The sequence below is a fragment of the Camarhynchus parvulus genome, chromosome 2, assembly GCF_901933205.1.
Source record: "Camarhynchus parvulus chromosome 2, STF_HiC, whole genome shotgun sequence".
Lineage (NCBI taxonomy): Eukaryota > Metazoa > Chordata > Aves > Passeriformes > Thraupidae > Camarhynchus > Camarhynchus parvulus.
Window position 1 is genome coordinate 63,391,109 of NC_044572.1, and position 19,892 is coordinate 63,411,000.

The 19,892-nt window shown below is 42.3% G+C and overlaps 1 protein-coding gene across 12 annotated transcripts in view; it reads right to left on the reverse strand.

Annotated features, from left to right (window-relative positions):
• Positions 1–19,892, reverse strand: part of ATXN1 (ataxin 1) — a 224,483-nt gene that overhangs the window by 64,431 nt on the left and 140,160 nt on the right. The gene's annotated exons all lie outside the window — the stretch shown is intronic.

The following is a 19,892-nucleotide window of genomic DNA, read 5'->3' on the forward strand; positions in this document are numbered from 1 at the left end:
ACCACTCAGACATTTCAATTGAACTTGACAGGTGTTTGTTAATAGGCTCTACAATACGTTTGGGAAGGGCCGCCTGGAATTGTAAAATGCTTTATTACAACAGTTTAACAAGCCCAGTGCACACAGTTCAGTGTATTATTTTGTAAGGCTGTAAATGTAAGTGACCAAAATCTGAACTGTATGGCAATATACATGTAGCCTATAACTAACCCAATTAATGGCAAATGAAGTCATACAGTATCTGTACAACTGGAGCTGATCCTGACAGGTCAATCTGGGAGCCTTTCTGCTCCTTGCAGAATCTGTCATCCATATATTAACACAATTCACAGAAACCAGGTATATCTATTCGGTGATAACTCCTTGGACTAATTATTAGAAAATTCAATTTATGCTAATTTGCCTGAGGGTGGGGGGAGCATAAAATTAACTTGACACATTTATTTAACTTTTTACAGTATTATTATTACTTAAAAGTTATGACAGCAGTGTGCCCAGAGGCCCCAGTCAGGATCGGAATCCCACTGTGCTCAGCATCCCACGGCGTGTGCGTGAATTTCCTCCCAGCATAATTTCAAGGAAAAGGCCCCGTCCCTGGGTAGTGGTTTGCCCAAACTGTTATGCAAGTGTTTGCCCTCAAGACAGGGAGCAAGGCCATGGAAATAAAAGGCACAAGTGATGTAGGTGCCTTAAGCCACCACATCCTACCATGCATGAGCAGCACTCACCAAAAACATTCCTATTTTTGAAGAAGGCAACTGTTGAGTCACTTTGGTTTTTACTATTAAACACATCAACCCAAGCAAGCCCTTTTCTCTACTGCTGTGTTTGCTTGCTTCTATTTTATAAACAGATCCTCATCCAACGAATGAAAAAAAAAATCCCACACGGGGTAAAAGGCCTCAGAAAAGAAAAAAGATACATGTCAGTAACTGATGCAGGGAATTGCCAAAATCTCACCTCTTATTTTAGATGCACAATGTGCAACAACACATTTTTTCATTGCAGTGAACTTTGAAATACCCTTTGAAGGATATCTGCCTCAGAGAAGCAGCTAGCTGTTCCACCTGTCTTCATTTCTGGATGTACAAATGCCAAGCCTGAAAGGTCACCATTTGGACAATCATAACAACTGATTATCCTTGTCTAAGTTGGCCTTTTTATTTATATTCTATATGCTTAACCTCATTGAACAACTATACTATCATATTAATCAACATGCTATCATCATGTTAACTGAAACAAATTCAAATATTTTACAATATTTCATCAGAAGTAGGGAAAATAGAAACTTTTCTGAGTTGGGCCTTAAAATTAAACTACTCAGAGTACTGGCCAGTACTAAGTACACAAAGGAGTGAAAAAAGAATTGCTGAGAAAGGGAATGGTGCCTTCAGGAGTCATTAGAAGACTATCAGAAGACCATCTCTTCCTCTGGCTCTTTGGCAATGTTTTAGAAACAAGGCTTCCATACTGTATGCTCTTAGTGTTTGCTGGGGCTAAAGGGCACCACACAAAAGTCAGCACGGTCTAACTTTCAAGAAGCCTCAGAGGCTCCTGAGCTCAGGGGCAGAGATGTCAGCAAGCACGCTCAGCTCCCCAGTCTTCCTCACACCCCAAAAAGAGCTGAGATTAGCCCACACAAGCAAAGAAAAAATAGAAACATCAGAAAAACATTCACTTGAGCGGACTGTCCTAACAGCCCTCTTTTAGGTCTGCATTTCAGCTGGGGTGAAAGCAAGAACACTCACCTTTAAGGCTGCTGCTCCTCCACAGCTAACTTGTCCCTCTGTGCCCAAACACTACAAAGACCCTGGAGCAAATTTAAACCAAACTCACACACTGGTGTAGCAGATGGAGTTAAGTCTTCTCCAGAACTGCAGGAGCCTATTTCAAAATGTGAGTTTGGTTAATGAGTCTTCTGCTAACCTTCTACTTTCCTCTGCTTCTCTTTCTGCTGAAGTTCATTGGAGCTGTTTCAGGGTTCAATTAAATATGTCAAGCTTTTTACATGCAGCTTCAACCTTGCAGCACAAAGTGACATGGAGGCAGATGAAAGAAAAAGACTCTCTGGTTTAGCCACACACAAATTCAGTGTATTTTGCATATCACTCCTGAAACAAACTGGCAGCCCACACCAAAAAGACTTCTGTCTGGGAAGAAAGTGACATTTGAGTCACCTTTGTTTTTCTCATTAGATATGAAGACATCAAACATTCCCCTCCTGTCTAATGGCTCCTTTTTTTGCTTCTATCTTATGAACAGGGCACATATTTCTGTAGTCCTTTAGAGCACTGCCTGCTTGACTCAGCACTGTGACATCTTGTGGTGTGTGTAGATTGTCCCACCCTGATGAAGTGTGCAAGGTGCCCCCCGTGGCTGAGCTGCCATCCTGGCAGGATGCTGCACCACTCTAGCTGTTAATACCAGAAGGGTACATAAGGAACAGGTCTGTGAAAAGCTGCTCCTGCCACCAGCAGAAAGCACCAGCTTTGCTCGCTGCTACCCATCCCCCTTCACACTGCCACATTCTGCTAAAGAAGAGGCTTCTGAACTCTGTCAATTTTTGCCCTCCAGGCCACACAGTGCCTTTGCCAGAGCTGTGAGTGAGACACCTTTGGTTAGATTATGCAGCGAGACAAACATCTTGGAAGGGGGAATTTAGTCCTTTTAGCCTTTTACTCCTATTACTGGCTGGTTCTGTTCTTTTTAATTCCCAAAATAACAACAACATCTATTGTTTGACAACAGGCCTTTATCAGGTTAAAAAAAAAAAATCAAATTAACCTGCTTACTTCAAAGCCATGCTCTCTTAATTTTAGCTGGCACATCATGAAAAAAATGGTCTAGAACTAACCTCAAACAGTCATCTGGAGAAAAACAACATATTTTCCCATGTCATCACCACTATAGCACATACTAACCACAACTATTCAGCCTGTCAATTTTCAGTTTATATTATGATAACTTTACCTAAAAGCATTTCATGGTTCAAAAACAGTAAGTGCAATGCCAAGGAAACATTTGCTGAACTGACGAGCGTGGCATCACTGGTGTGAGGAATATGCTTTCTGCAAAATGGGAAGCAGAGTAAAAAAGAGATTTCACTGGGAACAACAGACTTTTCAGAAATTCCCCAAAACAGTGCCTCAGGTTGGCTTAATCCCATAATCTAGCTTTAGTTTGGTCCTCAGGGGTGAATTTCCCACAAAAATCTCCAAGAACTGTGATGAATGGGAAAAGGAACATATGAATCTTTTTCACTTGCACTGGTATTTCCACTGCCACACACAGGAAGGTTTTTCACATCTACTGAGTATTTAAGAGAGGTAAGAAAATACAGATTCATGCAAGTCTGGACAGGGGACTATATGAAAGGCACAAACCCAATGCATTTTAGAAGGACTTTTGGCTGTGCTATCCCCATAATTCACAAGGAACTAAGCACCACACAGTCTTTGGTTACTTTCCTCATTTTATGGAGGACAACGCAAATCTCTCATAAATGAATCAGTGTGGTTCAAATTCTACACTAAAACCCCTCAACTTTGACAATCATGCCCACACTCAGGCTTCAAAAACATTCTCATGTTACAACACTGCCAGTGTCATCACTCCAGAATCAAATGAGAAGTTGCTGCATAACTTCCCAGTGATCCAGAGCAAGGAGAGGATTGTTGAAACAGCAAGAACTGGAGCTGTATGCTTAGGTAGGGACAGCAAACCAAGTGAAAAAACCCAAACCAAATAAAAACAAACAGAAACCCCTTGAGAAGCCTAGAAAAACACTGCAGGCTATGCTACTACTCTCTTCCTTGTAGTGATTTGCCCAAAGCTAGGCCATGGTGACACCATGCAGGTTTCCATAATAAATTAATTGGTAGCTTTGCTTTTGTGGGCTGCAAGAGCAGCCCAAGCCACTTTACTTTGTGACTTCCTAAGGTGCAACTTAGACACTCCAGGGCAGCTTTACTCCTAGGGATGAGCAGGAATGCATTTCCCCTTCTTGGTTTTGGTGGGAGACACGCTGAAGGTGAGGCATTCCCCCCAAGGACAACCAATTTCAATGTTGGCTGGACTGTAATTCCTTTAAAGAGCCATTGTTAAGCCAGGCATTGTTCCCTGTTCCTCGCTTTTTATGGATTAGGAAGGATGCTGTTCCTGTGTGTCCTCTCTGGACAGACCTTCTGTCTAGAAAGAAGTAAGAAATAGTGAGAAAGGGGGAAGGAAAATGGGTAGAACCCTGTAAGCGAGCTTTTGTTTATTTCAGAAGTGAGCAGTTATCTGGCTGCAGTGCCCCACACCCAAGCCTTACAGCCTGAAACAGAAGTTTGAGCAGATCTTCCATGAACTCACAGTGAGTCTGAGATAGACCACATCCAGTGCTCAAAAACACACAGCTGAGCCCCTCCACTGCTCCTACAGCAATTCCTGTCAGTGAATGTACTGCTGATAAAGGCAGGACTGTGTGGTGCCCAGGCACTGCTGCTGTTAGCTGTATCTGCCCCTCATCCCATGGAAGCTTTAAGGGAGCCACTAGGTGAAAAGCAGTAGCACTGCAAGTTGTGTGCACCCACTCAATAAACTAACAGCCATTGTTTATGCAGGTATTGCAGTTCAGCAGTTGTACTACGGAATTCCACAAAGTATGAGACTTCCTTAATTTAGAAAAGCTGCATACTATATCAACTACTGAAAATCTTGGTGTGCAGCAGAAAATGTTTTGAGTCAACAGTCTCAAAAGTGTATTTTTGTTTGATTTTACAGCATGTTTGATGTTTTCAAGATGAGACTTAAGGAAATGTAGTATCAGATTTGAAATCTTCTCTGTTGAATCTTTTTTTATTTTCAGACTATGCAACATGCTTTAGTTGATTTTTTTAAAAAATGAAAATCAAAAAACCATGCTTCACCATTGAGGCTTTATCATACCCACAGTCCTTACACATGTACCTAACTTTCAATCAGTCAAACCAACTACAGTCAAAAAGACAAGAGGGTGTTAAAAAGGTAAGTGTGCCCTGAAGTGCTGTCCTGAACAAAAACTAGACACAACTATGTATTAGGTGTCTCTAAAATAGGTCTTTCATGTCTAGTAAGTACAGATTGCAATTTACGTTGTGTATCAAAGGGTAGGTAAGAGCTACATGTCTTGAGGAAGGAAACTGAACAGAGAAGAACTGAAAGCCTCTGGGCATAAGATGTGATTGTTTTATTAGAAGGCAGATTATCACATAGAGGCCAAGGATAAAGTTGAAACTTGAAAGAAATGTGAGTCAGGGAAGCTGTTCCAGATGGCAGAGCCATGTGGGATGTGACTACACCATCTACTGTGGAAATAAAAAGGAAGAAATGAAAACTAAGTGTTGCGAGAGCATATAGGACTGACAGTAAAATAGGAAAGAACTGAGAGCAGTAGAAGGAAATTAAAGGCAGAGTGATGAAATGAGTCCTTCAGAAAATCTGAAGTGCAGCAACACCACTTCAATCAGCCAATACAAAAAAGGCTCAGTCACACTGCTTCAGATAAACCCAAACATCTCAGAGTGTCAGTGCCTGTCCAGAGCACATTTTCTCTGCTTTTGGGTTTGACATATCATGTGGGCAGCTTCTCTAGAGAATCTCCAAGCATACACTGAAGGAACAGTCAATTACCAGTATATCCACTTACTGCTGATTCCATCCCTAGTGTTATAGCCAACATCACAAGTGAGTTAGACAGAATTATGTAAGATAGTATCTTGGGCAACTTAAGGGAATTTTTAAAAAGTGAAAATTAGGCTGAATGTTATAAGACTTGTTAACAAGTCCTTGAGGGAAGTGGAGGAAACCATGAGGTCTGGACACTGGGAACTTAATAAGGCAAACGCCTTAAAAATGCGTTGCAGTGACCTGTCCCACCCTGTCAGGAAAACAGACATGGCATGAAGCACATAAATAGGTGTTCTGCACCTCTTGCTTCAATGCAAACAGGAGGTACATGAACATAAAGCAAAAATAATAACAGACAAGCTAATAGACAAAAATCTGAAACAGATTCAGACACTATTTGCAGGCTGTAAATTCCCTTTGATTCAAAGATGGGATTTTCAACCAGAAGTTAGAGGTGTCCTTTCTGGACTAATTAGTCTGTTCACTGTACAACAGCCCAGGCTATATCCACTATCATCCAAAATGACTGCAAAGATAGGTGGATTTGGAAGCCAAGGTGCACATTGTCTGAAACCTCCATTCTCCACGCAAACATAAATGTGCACATTATGACTTCTTTTGTTTGGAGCATCCTTTTGTTACACTTATGTACTCAAATGCCCAGCCAAAATGGGCTTTGACTTCTAAAGCCACAGCAGTAATAGTATGTTCAACTCAAGAGATTCTTATTAAAATAGCTAAGAAGTATGTTACATTTAAATAACCCCTGAAAATTATTTCAGAGACATGTCTGATCTTGACTTTCTTTACTGAAAGCATAGCCTTAAGTCCATCAAGTCAATAAAAAGACTTGGGGACTTGAAAGCTGACTTTAGGCTACTGTTATTTTTCCATGACTGATGCTTTTCCAATCATGTTCCTTCCTGGTCACGGCTTCTCCATTTCAAAGCAACCGAACTCTTAACCTACCTAAACTAACATTGTTGAAAACAACTGATCTGAATGAAGGTAGCTTAAGAGTCTTGGTCTTCCTATAATTGCCTTTGTAGAAGCCACAGAGCCTGTGGTCAGTTGGCTACTTGCTTACCTGTCACCCCTATCCAGTGAAAGGATGCCTCTGCAAACATTCCTTGTTTAAAAAAAAAAACAAAAACAGAATACAAACAATCTGGAAATCTCTCTTACAAAGGATAAACTTGTTCTTCCAGGACACAAGATTAATCTGATTGCTTCAAACTCCCCTGGCTTTATCTGGGTGCATAAATGAGACATCTAACTGCTGCAGCCATGTATGTCAGCCTGCCAGACACAAAGCAGAGCTAAAAACCAGCCTACAACTCTTGCATATCTTTCACATTTATTCTTTCAGCCTTGAGGATGTTTTCTTGGTTAGTCAACTTTAAATCTATCTATTGTATATACAGTATTATTTAAAAACAGCACTCAAGCGTACAAGATAAACATGTGCCCCACAGAGTTACTAAACGAGAGAATAAATTTGCATCCCTGTGAATTTACTATTGCCATGTAGCTGCCTCCAATGTACAGAACAATACAAAACCAGAGTGCTGTGCCAAGTATGTGAGAGGGCTTGTGCAGAAAAAGGCCAGTGCTCTAGAGGCACATACAGAACTGTGCAAGGGAGAAAGCAGTTACTGAAAACAGGGCCTGCCAGACATTAAATATGCATATTGATGACAAAAAGAGAATTTTTTCATGAGAACAGGAAGGCTCTTGCACTTGGTATACGTGGGGAGAAGCTCACAGCTACAAGGAAAGAGGGCAGCTCTCAATTTGCATTCACTGCAGAAGCTAAATTTGAGCAGCAGGAAGGGGACAGAGAACAAGAGCTTTGCCAGAGGTTCCAAAAGAATCCAGAAAGATTCAGAGCTCCTTGTGGCAGAGGAACCCAGCATTGTACAGAAGAGTGAAAACATCCCAGGAACATGTGAAAATCATGTTTCAAGCAGCCAGAAACAAAAACATCTCCAGGATTTTGAATGGAAAATTCAGCCAGAGCCCTTCTAACAACACATCCCAAAGAACAGAGAGTAGGATTTGAGCTCTGCCTTCCCTCTGAATTTATTCATCTCTGCACCATTTTTGCTCTGGTGTCCTTCAACAGCCCAGCCTTGCTCCCCATCCTGCCATGCTGGCCTGGCACCTGGGCAAGGTGCGTCAGGTCCTCCAGATGCAGAGTTGGGACTCACTGCCAGTCACCATCAAGAAGAGCTACCAAGGGCAGAGCTTGGCTGTCTCTTTCCTCTCAGTGTCAACAGCAGCTCATGCCTCTCACCTCCCCTGCCTGTTGAATTTAGCTACAACAACAAAAATAATTGTAGGAATTTAATTGTCTTTGAGATTTTGCTTCCTGCAGGATTGGTGGGAATTAGCCAAGACAGTGTTATGGGGAGGGGAGGGGGGAAATGGGGGTGGGCAATCATCACCACCATGCACACCTCATGTCCTTGGAATCCAAACTAAAAACACCCAGGCTCTTGAGCAGAAATACTCATGAAAACATTTCATAATGCTTTATGAAGGAGTGATATCAGTATAATTATCTGCATTTTATGGCTGCAGCACTGACTGGTCATGACACGCCTCAAGTCACCCATCAGATAACTATTCCTTCTGGTTCTGCCACTGTGTCTCCTGACTGCATGTCAGTGCCTTACCAGTGGAATCATCCCAAACCACAGGTTGCACAGGAGGAAAGGGCTGCTGGAGTTAATATATTAGTATCTAAACACCAGCTATTCCATTTGCAGACAGGACAGAGGAAAAAAAATTATAAAGGTATGATAAAAACCATGAAATGCAATTCTCTGTCCAAAAGGCAAGATCCGCCTTTAACAGGTTCAGTGCACTTAAATTGTAGATGCATTTAATGAAATTAAGGTAACATAAGACAAAACTGTGTGCTTAAATTAAGAACCAAAGGAGTATCTCAAAGAAGACTGAACAAGAGAGAATATTTGAAACTCCAGCTTTCTAATTGGGTGTCTTCTCAAACTCCTGGAGCCCCCACTCTTAAAAAACCCATAATGTTTCCTCTGCTCTTCAAATCCATCCACGGATAACACTATAAAATCAAACTTTACCAGAGCTGAATTTCTACCATTTTCCTTTGTTCTCTTTCAATGTAAAAGAATAAAGTAACTGGCAGTTGCTCAAGAATAATTTAAATTATTCCTTATTTATTAAAAAAAAAGTCTCTTATTTTATCCCTTAGGTTTCGAATTCTTCACATCAGAATTAATTCTTACAAAGGGAGGAATGTTCCTATCATTGTAAGATGAATCTAAAAACAATTAGAAAATAAGAAGACAGGAATTATTGAATGAACTTTTTACTGCAAGAAGTGATATGAAAGTGCAGCATGAATAGTTGGTTTATTTCTCTAATTGCATATCTTTCTCTGTATCTCCTCCTTTCTTACTGTTTTCAGGTAAAGATCAAGGATACAATTTCTTCCCTATTCCACCATAAAACTGGAGTCAAGTAATGCCCAGCAAGTCTTGATCTCTGCCATCAGTCTCCTACCTGCTGTCAGCCTGTCTGACATCCGTGGGCAGGAAATGCCTCAAACTGTATTCCATAAACTGTCCCACACTGCTGCTATGACTAGTCTTAAGACTGATGGTCCTCATAGGCAATCGCATTTCTAGTGACAACCACTGTGTGAGATGAAAGGCTTTGCAGTGTTTGTTTTGAGTTGCTGCATTGCTACCACTACAAGTTACTGCATATTAATGCAGTGTCAAAAGAAGTACCATGTTGTGATGTCAGGACACAGCCTTGCCCTCATTTTGTAACCTCCTCTATTGAGGCATCAAATTATACTTCCTGGACCACCTTTGAACTGGATTAAAATAAATCAAGTGAAAGGACGCTGTCAGAAAGGAAAGACTTAAGAACACATGGGAACAGTTCCCCAAAAGAATGTTCCTCTCACTCTGCTACAAACATGTCCATATCCATTCTGATCAGGCAGGTAGGCTGGGTTAGAGCCACATGTAGCATCTTGGAGGGTCACACACTGTTTAGATAAGGCAGTGGTCTGACTAAGAGCCATGAGAAAGCCTCCTACAGTCTCTGTTCCAGTAAGATGGTTTACAGACAAACAATCATCAATCTGCAACTCCTCATCCCCCACACCATCCTCGCCAAAACAGAAATGGAAAGTACAAAAAAAACCCCATAGAACCAAGAAGAGGCACTTTAGTATGACAAATCTTATCTTTTCTAAACCAAATCACTTGGGTTTTCCAGCACAATACAGGCACTGAGACCAAACCCATCTGAGTGTAATTTCAGTTTCAGCTACACTGATAATGCCAACTTTGCACAACCACAATCAAAGTTTATTGCACTCTTCACAACATTTTGAAGTCCTGAAGGAACATATAAATAGAAATGCCTTCACTGAGCTTAAGTACATTGTCATAACCCTTAAAATACCAATCATAATTAAATTAAGGACCATTTATCCTACTTCCAATTGCTTTCCCAAAGAAGCAGTCACCAGTACTTTACATATTACCTTTAGCACTGGTCTCATCAAACAAGCGGGTTTGTATTGGCATGGTGGTTTCCCTCTTTGACCAAGGATAAACACCATTCCCTACTGCTTCAAGGCTGCAGCCCTGACATGCCAGACAGCTTAAAAGCATGCAGAAGTTAACAAGCAGGCTCAGGGTTCAAGCTTGTAAGAGAAAAAACAGCTACTTCAGGTCTTCAGAATGGGGGCCATGGGTTGCAAACACTGGCATTCATCTCCTGCCACTGGTAGTGCAGTGCTCTTCCTCCCGCTGCTTCCCACTTCCAATTTCAGTGCAGTCATTTCAGTGAACAAAGCTCTTCCTGCTCCTTCAAACCATTTTTATGCATTTAATTGGTGCAGATCTGGGAGCAAAATGAAATCTGCCAGTCTCAACCTGACCAAGGAGCAGCATTAAATCTGGAATTCTGATTGACTTGTCCTGTTATGATGCTCCTGGCAAGCTCTTAATAGGCAGCTTGACTGAAACCAGTAACTAAGTCATGATTTAAAACTAGTGAAATACCTGCACTGCAGTGAAAAATTATGTACACACTGATTTCATGTGTGGTTTATACAAAAGAGACTTCCTCTAGAAAATGTGGAGTACAGCTCATTCTGAATCTACTGTGTCTTATACATGCGCCAGGGGGTGCAGAGCCAGCACACATCCGTTTGCAGGAACAAAACACATCCCTCTAGTACTAGACACACTGAGCCAGTGTTTACACACTGATCTGCTAATAAGGAGACCCGGGAATTCCAGAACACAAGATTTATATTTATTGCTATTTTACATTGCCGCAGAATGTGCCAAGTTTGGGCACTTTAAATGATGAGGGCTGCTATTGCACATTCCCTTATCAGTCTTTCACACAACTGCGTTACTGAAGCATCCTGATAAGAATGTCTAAAATGTCTGCTATGTTTTAAAACAGCAAACTCTTCCTTTTCAGCTCTGACCCAGCCATTTCAGTCAACAAAGTGCTTTCTAGTTTTTCAAAACACTTTCTACTCACTTAATGATTGAGATCATACTGACTGTCTTAGAAACTGCAACTCCCCAAAATAATCCAGCACAGCTATTTATTCGCGGCTTGACGTGGTATTTTGAGGGCTACTATTTCACAAGATGGAATGAAACATGAACATCCATCTTTTGACGAGATCCAAGCTCTGATCACACTTCAGAACATCACACACAGAACATTAACGCACCTTTTAAACGAAGTAAATCAGGAAACTGTGCAACTAAAAGGACCAACTTGCCAAACCCAGCATATGTTTTTGCACTTGCTTTTCCATTCCCAGGCTCACTGAGATCAATGTATATATAGATAGGCATACGTGTATGTGTGTATACATACGCATTTGTTCTCAACCGCATCTCCCAGGAAAGTGCCAGTCAGAGGAAGAACAGTCAGGGAGTAAAAAGCCACTTCTACTATAATGAGTGAAAACAGTTTTATTTCTACTCATTTTGGGATTGTCAAGGTCTTCTTTGATTGTTTCTTCTAAAACCTGTCTTCTGTAAGTCTTTGAAAAAATATTTGATAGAAAACTTAGCTGGAATTGAATGTTAAAATACTAAATTATGGAAGTCACCTATTCCTGCATTCATTTCATTCTGCAAGAACCCCACCTGGGAAGGAAGAAGGGAGAGGTGGAGTGGGAAAAGAACAGCTAATTAGCAAGGTTTCACGATCTAATTCAACATGCCAGCCCTTTTTCCTGTCAGTCCTGCACATACAAACACGGTGAAAAGTCTAAGTTTTTCACACTTTTATTCCTCAGTTTCACCATTTCTGGTTGTCTGCCTTGGTACTTCTGACCCTCACACAATGCCCCCAACTCCCTCAGGCTCCAGAGCACCACCTCCAGAACCAGGAAAGTCATTCACATGCAACAGAATGAACAGGACCGAAGACACCCAGCAGGATGTGATTTTTCTGAGAGCAACAAGGCTACAGGCTATGAGCAGCTCAATATCTTCCCTACCACTTAGTACCTTCACTGCAGTCCCAGCAAGCCACCCAAGGCTGAGTGATGCTTGACAGCTTGTACAGTAAAACTGCCGGCAGTACCTGTGCTGGCTGCACAGCCGCTGGCACAGACTCGGGGGTTTGTGCCAAGCAGGCTCAGGCACTCGGAGGGTACACTGCAGGGCCAGGCTCTACAGACACACTTGTTGGACTCTCACCAGCAGCACCCTGCTCAGTCTAATTAGCATAACCAGAGAATATGTAAGGAGAGAAGCAGGGCTACTTAGCCCGAGCAAAGCACCTTGTCAGCTTGGGAATCTGTGCAGAGGGCTTGGATGCACATATAGATGTACCCATCGTGACTGAGCCTTCCTTACTCCCTGCAGTCAGCAGGTATTTCATTATGCCAAAGAACTACTTACTGCTGAAGCAACGTGTCTTGTCATGTGAGAGCAGAGTGGGGTGATTCCTCAGTTCTTAATGCTGCTTTTTTGAAGCAAAGAACTGCAGGGATCTTATATATCAATGTATGATGCTTTCTCCCATTGCGTGTGCTTAGACAGATACTCAACAGCCTTCCTTTGCATGATCTTTTTTGAGGGAAGAGGATCCTCTTATGGTTGCTGTGTATTTGTTTATTTCTATTTCCTTGTATAGCATTCTAGGTAGTTGAAAAGGAGAGGAAGAACACAATGCTGAGAATAGTTTCACTACTTCATTGTACCTTCCCTATCTCAAAATACTCTCCAGATGGAAAGAGTTTATTTGGAAGTAGGCAAGCAGAAGGCTGACTGAAGAAAAGTGATAATTACATTAGAATAATAACAAGAAAACCCGGAGCTAATGAAGCCTGACAGCTTCATTTAATTTAAGAAGAGACTTCACCCTATAATGAAGACATATAAAGCTCTACAGCCCTTTCTACGGATGCCATGAGGAGCAGCAGGACTGCTTACTAAGCCAAATCCCTTCAGCGGAACTGGTTTGACTGGTCAATGATAACAAGAAGGAAGTGCTTGTACTTATATCTCCTTCACAGCTCTGCAGGCCATCCCTCAGGTTGAATAAAGATAGTTATACAAATGTTTTAATGGTTCCGGTAAAAGTAAAAAGGATCCTGGTGATTTGCACTGTGGAATTAACGGACATGTCTTAACTCAGAAATATGCTACAAGGACCTTCCCACTTCAAAATGCAGCAGTACATGACTGAGTAACAAAGAAACATAATTTTGTCTCTTTTCCCCATAAGAATCTGACTCTTTAACAATGTCGCTTGCAGAGCACAGCTTTAAAAAAAAAAAATAAAAAAAAAAACAAACAAAACAACAACAACCAAAAAAAAAAAAACCACAAAAAACCTCCTTTCAAACAGCATCAAATAGGCCCAAAACATTTTAACTGTGAATATTAAAAGTGTCAGCTCCTCTAGTGCTCTTCCTGTTGCTCCACCCTGAGTGTCAAACTCCTTTTTACTTCACCAGAGGTTCATGTTACCTGAAATTTCTTTTTGTCACCTATTTGCATCAGAAATGATTACTCAAGCTGTTGAGAAGACAAGTTTTATCTGCCAGAGACACAAACTCCTGGGAGCTGAAGGCTTAAAGCACAATTTGCCTACTGCCTCCATTAAGGACACTTCTGTTGCAAGGAATCTCCACAGTTCTGTTTACAAATGTACCCTGTCTGGGAAGCCAACCCACATTTTGCCCAGCTTCTTTCAACTGACACAGCTTATGTAATGTTTTAGCAGGATTCATTGCAGTCCAAATGTTGGAAGTGAGACAAAGGGAATTTATAAATCACCACCCCAATTCTTACTGAAGGTTGCCTGGCACAGAAAACCACAAATAATGTTCCTCCCCTCATCTCATGCAGCCCTCACTCCCCAAACACATTTCTTCTATTACTAGTGCAAAAACTTGGTAGTAAGTTGCACTATTGCAATAAACTTTATTTGCCATTGTAGGGAGGGTTTTTCTTTTATTTAAAGAGCTGCCAAGAAAACTCATTAGAAATAAATAAAAAACAGCATCTCCGGTTTCCTTAGTCTGTCTCTAGTTCTGACACCTCAACAGGAAAAGAAGCTAAAGGCAATCCTGTCAACTTGCTTATCTTCTTCCTCTTGACCTTTGTGCCATCAGGTGCCTCTGAAACATTCATCAGTGTCTGTAGCTGGAAGCAGCTAAGCTGATTAACAACAAGAAACATAAAACTCACTGAGACGGAAACCTGATAACATCAATACACCCAGCTTGAATAAAAGTATCTGATACTCCTTCTCAAAATATGCATCCGTGGTCAACATGCCTAGCAGGCTGCAGACAAACCTGAAATAAATATGAATGAACAAGTTGTTCAGAATAATATTCTGCTAGAAAGGGCTCATGATTCCTCTTAACTAACCTACCACTATCAGCAGCCTTTCCTTTTGAATGCATGCTCCAAAGAGAAAATGGGAAAAAACCTTCTCTCTAGGAGAGCTTAATTTATATTCTCTTCTTGCTGCTGCTGCTGCCACAAACATTATCAGCTTTGAGAGAAGCATTGGCAGGTTATGAGATACTGTTAGGGTCATCATGGGCACAGCAAACCAGCTCACAAGCAATGCTAACCATCACAGCAGCACGAGAAAGCGGCAGTGAAACACAAGAAGCATAAGAAAAGTGGAAAGAAATTCTCACAGGCATGAGACACCTGTGTTTTGATCAGCTTCACCCCAAAAACAACCTGCAAATAGTAGGGCAGCTTTCATGCCATGCTATAAACCTGTGAAGGCTGGGCTTAGTTCCCAAAGCTTCTTCTTGGTTTCACTGGAAGTCTCTTGGACCAAGCAGAGTTGCCAACAAGGATCAGAAATTTCTCCAGCTGGCACCACCAAGTTAAAGATAAGAAACCAAAAGCTACAGTGCTGAACTACAGGAGATGCTTTTTGTGGTCTCATGGATCACACTGGTATTGTGATCATTAAAGGCATACTTCACCTGCCTGCTTTGCTGCATTTACTCACTAGGACTGCCTGGACTTCTCTAATGCCAAATCATGAAACAAAGCTGACAGCAAAAAGCTGGGGCAGCAGTTAAAGTGACTGCCAAAGAGAAATCTGTTTGCTCAGGCAAAAGCTGTTCTCAGTCCAAACATGGGAGTCATAATCTTACAGCCATTTGCTTGGAAGACAATGAAGGGAAGGCAGAACAGACTGGGAAACTACAGCTTGCCACAGTAGAGAAGAGAACAATCTTTGTGCCCAGATTTCTTTGCTCTGCAGGGTAAGTTTTACAAAGCTGACAACCAGTAGCAACATGTAGTGGCCTCAGGCGCCATGCCTGCCTATCAAAGACTTGGATTTTAGCCCTGGAGAAATTACAGCTTCTCACTTCTCTGGAACCTATACTGGACAAGAAGAAAGCAAGAGAGTAATGAATGACCTAACAAAAAATTATTTTAATACATGGATTGCATACTATAAGCCATAAACTTAGGATTGCAGGGAGAACTGGGAGGAGATATGGAGAAAGAAAACATCATGTATTGACAGGAACACCATAGCCACAGAAGACAAAAGACAACCAGTTGGGGCTGCTACAACAGCAAAGTCACCTATTGGAGTGGTAGGGGCTAGCACACTGAATGGAAAGTATGGGTCCAGCAGATAAGCCTTGGAGACAAAAAAGGAAGCTCAGCAGTTCAGGCTGGAAAAGACAGTGAGGAAAAGGCAGCTTAGGAAATCATTAGTTGAAGAGCCAGCCAGCAGGAATGTGCAGAAGAGAAAGGTAAATCCAAGGAAGCTGCAGAGATGTGAATAAAAAAGGTATTTGGTCCTCTGGAGCACTGGTGGCTTACAGCTTCATCGCTGCACATCCTTCTGCAGGACTTGAAGCCACCCTGGCCACCTTTCTGCTGGGTGGCAGGTGCAAGCAGGCATGGCCCAGCTCTCACCTGCTGTCCCTAGGTGTCCATACACTGATCATACAGGGGATCCCCCAACAACTAAACAGCTCAGCTGCTGCTAGCTGCCAAAGCTAGCTTGCCACCCATGCAGTCTGAGGATGGCTGTGGCTTCAAGGCTGAGAGAGGGGGTGAGCTGACCTGATGCATAGAAATGCCCACCACCACCACTCACTCTTCGTCTGCACAGACACACTTGCCCTGCAGGATTTCTGCAGCATCCATTTTAATCCAATGTTCAACAGCTAAAGTAAACTGCCACACTGAAGGCCCAGAGTTATGGTCAGGGACTTTTTTGAAGCCTCACAAGACTCAAACTGTTTCAGCTTCCTCTCCCAAACGACAGCCTTGAGCTGTTCTCGCCTGGCTGCCGGAAGCCTGTGACGCGAAATAAAAGCCAGGAAATATGACTTTCTGAATAAACATTTATTTGGTGAGAAATACTTCTGATTTTTTGGCAGAGAAATGGCAGAAACCTGAAGCCCTATGTATAGCATGCCTGCAGAGAGCAATTTCTATTTAAAGGGAAGCTGCAGCTGTCTGTAGCTCTTAATGAAGAATAATGCCTAGGAATAAATTACTGCTGTTTCTGAGAGACATTTCTCAAATTAAAGCGATTCTTCCCTTTTTCCCTCTCACTATAAATACCAAGTGGCATGTACTAGGCTGTTGTTTGGAAGAACGGACACATGCAGCTCTGCTCTTTTCTCAGCAGCCTGGTAATTTCCATAGAAAACCATAGGGTGATTTAGCACACGGATACCAAAGAGACACAAAAGCAGAGACATCCAGAATCATTAAGTCTGCGTGTGTCAAAGCTTCCCATAGCTCTTCCAAGGTGTGTATAGCTCAGAACAGAAACCAGGCATCACTTCCAACCACACCACAAACCCGGCGTTGAGGCTCCAGGCGTGGGAGATAGCCGCTCACAGAAAACTGCCATGAAAGGCTCGCTAACCTTCCATTTCCATCACTTGCACAAGCCTCCTCCTCCCCAGGGGCTGCTGCAGCAGCAGGATGGGCAGGCAGAGAAGGTGATGCTCTGGGGAGAGGGTGTGCCTGGGCTGCAGCCAGCCTGGCCAGGCAGCTCAGGAAGCAGCACTGACATCAGCTCCAGGAGCTGTCGCTCCCAGACCCGTCGCAGCTCCACGTGCCAGGAAAAACAGCCGGCAGCCAGGGGGGAGTACATGGGAGATAGGACCCAGGGTAAAGGAAGGAAGGAGGGCCAAGGAACAGAAAAAGAAGGCAGCAGCTCAAAAATGGGATGGAACTGGGGCTAAGCCATGCGCAACCATGGTCCCCCGGGACCCTCTTCAGAGTCAGCCCTTACAGCAGTAGGTTCCCCACTGAAGGCAGGGCACAGAAAGCCTGTCTGGGCTAGAAGTGGGGATGTTTACTATCCTACCATCTGCAGTCTGCCCAAAATAACAGTTATAGATATGAGATCAACTGAACACGTTTCTGTTATTGACACATACTGGATTTAGAGATTTATTTTCCATTTCCCACAAACCATGCCAGAGGTTTTCGCATAAGCACAGAAAAAAAAATAATGTGAAGAAATGCCTGCGAGTGAGGAACATGAAGAGTTTATTCATTGCTCCTGTTAGAATGTGTTTGTGTGGCTAGCACTCCAAAAAAGCTGTGGCATATGTTTTCAGGATGGAAAAAAAACCCCTCAGGATACCTACATCCTACCAGAAAAATGACAAAACCGTATGCTGTAATACACAAGGTACCCCCCCGCAAGAGCAAAGGAGCCTTGTCTCGCTTCATTTTTACCCTTACTAAAATAAACATTCCTCCTTAATGAACCCTCCTGACATCCCTTTTTCTCTCCCCAGAAGTGGAATATGGACTTGATTTGTACAAGCACTGCTATTCCAGAAATGCATTTCATCCAAATGAAGAGAGCAGGAAAAAGGAAGCAAGAAATTTGTACTGTTTAGTAAACAGGCAGTTTCTAGGTGGATACAAGACACTGGTCTCACTTTACTGCACCCCTCCCTCCTCACATCCCCCTTCCTCTGAAATTTGCCTGGGTGGCAGAAGGAGGCAGCAGAAGGGAAGAGAACAGCTACCAGTTGCAGTGGGAAAGGTTTGATCATTTTCCTCACATCTTAACATGACGACACCCTGCAAACAGGGAAGAGAGAGCAATATTTTTCAGTAAATTCACTGTGTGCCAGTACTTCCTTTCAGGAGAAACACTGTACCTCCTCACCTCTGGTATTCTTATCTCCCTAAGAGGTTAAAGGAAAGAGGAGAGGAGGAGCCTAGATGACTGCCTCCTTCTTGCAGCAGGGTCCTCCAAGCAGAAGCCAGGTGACGAAATATACTCTCAAGGAACTGCTAAAAATCTCCCCATCACCCACAAATGATTCCTCAAAAGGAACCAGTCCTGGATGCCAGGGTAAGAGCAATTCTCAAAAACACTTTTTCCCATCCATACCTGGTGAGAAGAGTGCTGCTTTTTCTGCACTAACCCAGGCCTCCTGAGTATAATCAGGGTTTTGGCACCACAATAGCAGAACATCACACTGTGCTTTAAGAGGGCTGATTTTAAACCATTTAGGACAGAGCAGAATGCAATGATCAGACTGACAGCATCTTCAACAGATATTCCATCCCCTGCGATGGCTGATGATTGCCTCTTTCAGTTTACCTGGCTGATCTGGCACACCACATACCTTACAGGACCCACGGGATGCTCTCCTTTGGGTGAGGTGGTGCTGCTGTTGCCATCAGTGGAGGTGATTGTAACATCTTAAACAAACATCTCCTGTTATCCCAATAGCTCTGCATGCTAGGATGGTTGTATTATTATTATTATTATTATTATTATTATTAGTTGTTAAGGCTGTCCTCTCCTGTACTAGGATGCCAGCATGCAAAGTAAGTTCTTGTGGTTATAAAGAAGCCTTTCAAAGGGTGGGAATAAGCTGATATGGCCACACCACAGGTACATGGACAGTGAGAAGCTCCACATCTTAGAGGCCCCTTACTCATCATAATGAGCTACTAACTTGGCAGCTTAGTGGTAACTAGTAAGTAACAATTCCAAATGTTGGCTTTGTTAACTATTTCACTGTAGATCAAAGCAGGTGGGAATGGCAAGAGATGATAAAAAATTTTCAGTGTCTTCTCTAATATTTATTTTGCAACTGGTTTTTGGGAAAGCAGCACCACTTGGACTTTGTCTCAATCTGCTTCCCAAAGCCTAACCCAAAGGGAAAAGCAGAGCAAAGGAGGGCATCCAACTCTGAGTGAGATAGAAGGCATGCCAGAAAATACAATTATATTTACTACATTATTGGAAAGTGCATAACCTAATTTGCTCCAACTGGAGCAAATCACTACTAACATCTTGAAGGACCACTGCATGCTCTGGGCATAAGAATTAAATACTAACTTGCCTAACTTGGAAATCCCCATAGTTCTTTCTTAAGAAAAAAAATAAGGATTATTCTAAAACCTGGCAGGCAGAGAACTCTTGTTTTCCTCTTTTTGTGAGAATGTTTACATTTGATCAGCATGTTTCCCCATTTCAACCCAGAAAAGCAGTGGGCTTCAAGAAAAAACAATGAACATAAAAATATTCATGCTTTCTCTTTAGCCATCCCTCATGGGAACATTTTTTTTCATTAATACCACAGCTGAATCAAGGTCTTAGTTGAGTGACTGTATTTCCCTAGGAAAGGTGTGCTACTCCTGTTCCCATGAACACAAAGCTCTGAGAGGAGCATTTGTACTGGAAATACTCAAACT